The following is a 2622-nucleotide window of genomic DNA, read 5'->3' as shown; positions in this document are numbered from 1 at the left end:
TTTCCTTCTCTGTTAATCATTTATTGGTCCAATTGTTATGACGATCATATTTGCTATGTTTATTACTATAAAGTTTATCATCGTTTAAAAAAAACATTTATTTTAGACAAAATTGCAAAAAATGGTGCCTGTGGTATGCATTTTTTTGGGGTTTTAGTCCAAACAACAATTTTTTTTGGATTGGTGGTCCTTTTGAGGTAGTTTGCTTGTGATTTTGGTCATTCGGTAAACTGAAAAGACTAAATTGTCCTTATTATATTTATTTTCCATTATCTTTTTTTCCTATAAGTATTTATATATAAAAAATAAAAATAGGGGACCACATACCTCTCTCTCTCTCTCTCTCTCTCTCTCTCGTTCATACCTGACCAGACCAACCTTCCCCTTCCTTCTTCTTCTTCTTCACTTACAACCAAGAACCACCGCTGCTGGCCATCGGAGCATATCCCTCCGCCACTCCCAGCCCGCTGTCATGGTAAAAACCCACCACCACCGTGTTTATTTTGTCGAGTACAGGAGCCCCAAACATCCCCGACCCTTACTCCTTCCTCCCCTCGTACCTCACGCGTCGATTTCTTCCCCTTTACCGGCCACCGGAGCAGCTCCCTACAACAACCCCTCTCTGATTTACATTCAGCTTTACCCATTTAAAGGCCTTCAAAACTACGCTTCTGGTATCATCCACCATGTTCAACTTACAGGTTAGTTTCTAAATGTTTCAATTTCTTGATTTTCGTATAATAAAATAAATCTCAGATCTTGGTGTATGAATCTTGCAGGATTGTCTCCAGATACTGTTTATTACTATCAATGTGGAGATCCTTCGATTAAAGCAATGAGTGGTCAAGCGGAAAAGAACCACAGGAAGGAGATGGGGATATGAATCTAGCGGAATGGGCATGGAGGTATTTCAGCGAAGAGAACTCCATGGTTGAAGCTTTGGACCCAGAAATCAAGCAGGCAAATAGTTTCATGGAAGAAATCACCTTAGTGTTCAAACAGGCTCATTTGCACAAGCTAATTCAGAAACTGATGCTACCCCCCACAGCTGATTTGGGTTCAATACACACATACTGAAAAATTAAAAGACACACTCACACTCGATTTTGTTTTCTGGGTTTTGGAAGAATCGAAGCAGTCTTTTATTTGGGAACATGGTTTAATAATTTGGGCACCACAATTGGATGGGTAGAGAGTGCAGGTGAGGAATAAGAAGACGAAGAAGAATGGGTTGGGGAAGAGAGAGAGAGAGAGAGAGAGAGAGAGAGAGAGAGAGAGAGAGAGAGAGAGAGAGAGAGAGAGAGAGAGAGAGAGAGATGTGGGCCCAAATTAGTTAATTATTTTATTTTTCATTTAAATTAAATAGAAAAAACATTTAAAAAAATATATCAGACGGGCATAATAGTCTTTTCAGTTTTCTGAGGGACCAAAAACGCAAAGAAACTAGCTCAAAATGACCACCAATCCAAAAAAGTCGTGGTTTGGACTAAAACTCCAAAAAAATACATAGCACAGAGACCATTTTTGCAGTTTTGTCTTTATTTTATATAATTTAATTCGTTACATGTTAAGACCAAAAGTCCTTTTTTTTACGGTTCTTCCTGGACATTTCAATCCTCAGGACCAACCCTGTAAATATTGTTTGTAATTGTCACAATTATTGAGCTAAAAATGTAGCTAAACCAATACTACTATTTCATAAATGAGATTTAGCCACAAAAATAAGCAAAATCGTGGCTATGTAAGAAAACTTTAACCAAATGTCCTTTTCATACTAATGTTCTTTTACAAAGATTGCCAACTCAAGTTAATTTGCAAAACAAAGAGATATGGATGTTGATTCACTTCTTTTTCCTGACCTTATATGATAGTATTCTTAAAAGCAAGAAATAATTATTTGTTCAATGTCGTTTAGATATTGACATTAGGAAACAAATTGCTTTGTGTTGATATTCATACTTTCTGACTTTCTGTGTGTTGCCCGATTTGCTCTATTGACCGGATCTTCACAGCGTTGGTGGTGCTCATATGAAAGTGTTAGGAAGTCGTTATTCTTACTACTTTACGGACTCTTTAGAGTTTTGACACGTAATTTTTTTTCAGACCACAAAACCACAGAAAACTTTCTTATTGGAAAATAGTCACTTAACCGTCTCTTGGATTTTCAGTTGGAATAAGAAATTTAAAGTTAATTTCGTTGGTTATGTTCAAATACAAGATTAGCATTGTCTTATTTATAATGTTTTCTCTAGCATTTTTCTAGTTTATAATATAATATTCTAGTTCAAAAAAAATGGACTTCATGTGTATAGTAGAAAAAAAAATGTCAGTTTATTAAGTTCTAAGAAAATAAATAAAATTTATAAAATTTAGTTATAAAATAATGTACAAAAGTTGTTAATTGTTAGTTGAGGTAACATTATCATCTATTTCTACAAACATTGAAGACTTGATGTTATAATTAACCATGTTTCGCTACACGACATTAGGGAGGGAAAAGATCGCTCTGTTTTTGGACTAAAAGAATATGCTTAGTCATATTATTGGTATTTCATTATTGTTGTTCTATGTGTTTTGGTATATTTTCCATGTTCTTTCCCCAGCTTTCTGCTACTCGTCTTT

General features: G+C 35.2%; 1 long non-coding RNA gene across 1 annotated transcript; it reads left to right on the top strand.

Annotated features, from left to right (window-relative positions):
• The first annotated feature begins 321 nt into the window (after positions 1-321).
• Positions 322-1386, top strand: LOC145129209 (uncharacterized). Its single transcript, XR_013717371.1, has 2 exons — positions 322-701; positions 780-1386. It is a non-coding gene; the product is annotated as an uncharacterized LOC145129209 (long non-coding RNA).
• Positions 1387-2622: the final 1236 nt, after the last annotated feature.

This window comes from Lactuca virosa, chromosome 8 (genome assembly GCF_052849685.1).
Source record: "Lactuca virosa cultivar CGN04683 chromosome 8, Lactuca_virosa_CGN04683_v6, whole genome shotgun sequence".
Classification (NCBI taxonomy): domain Eukaryota; kingdom Viridiplantae; phylum Streptophyta; class Magnoliopsida; order Asterales; family Asteraceae; genus Lactuca; species Lactuca virosa.
The sequence above is the reverse complement of the archived record's forward strand: the minus strand, read 5'-3'. Positions and strand labels throughout refer to the sequence as shown.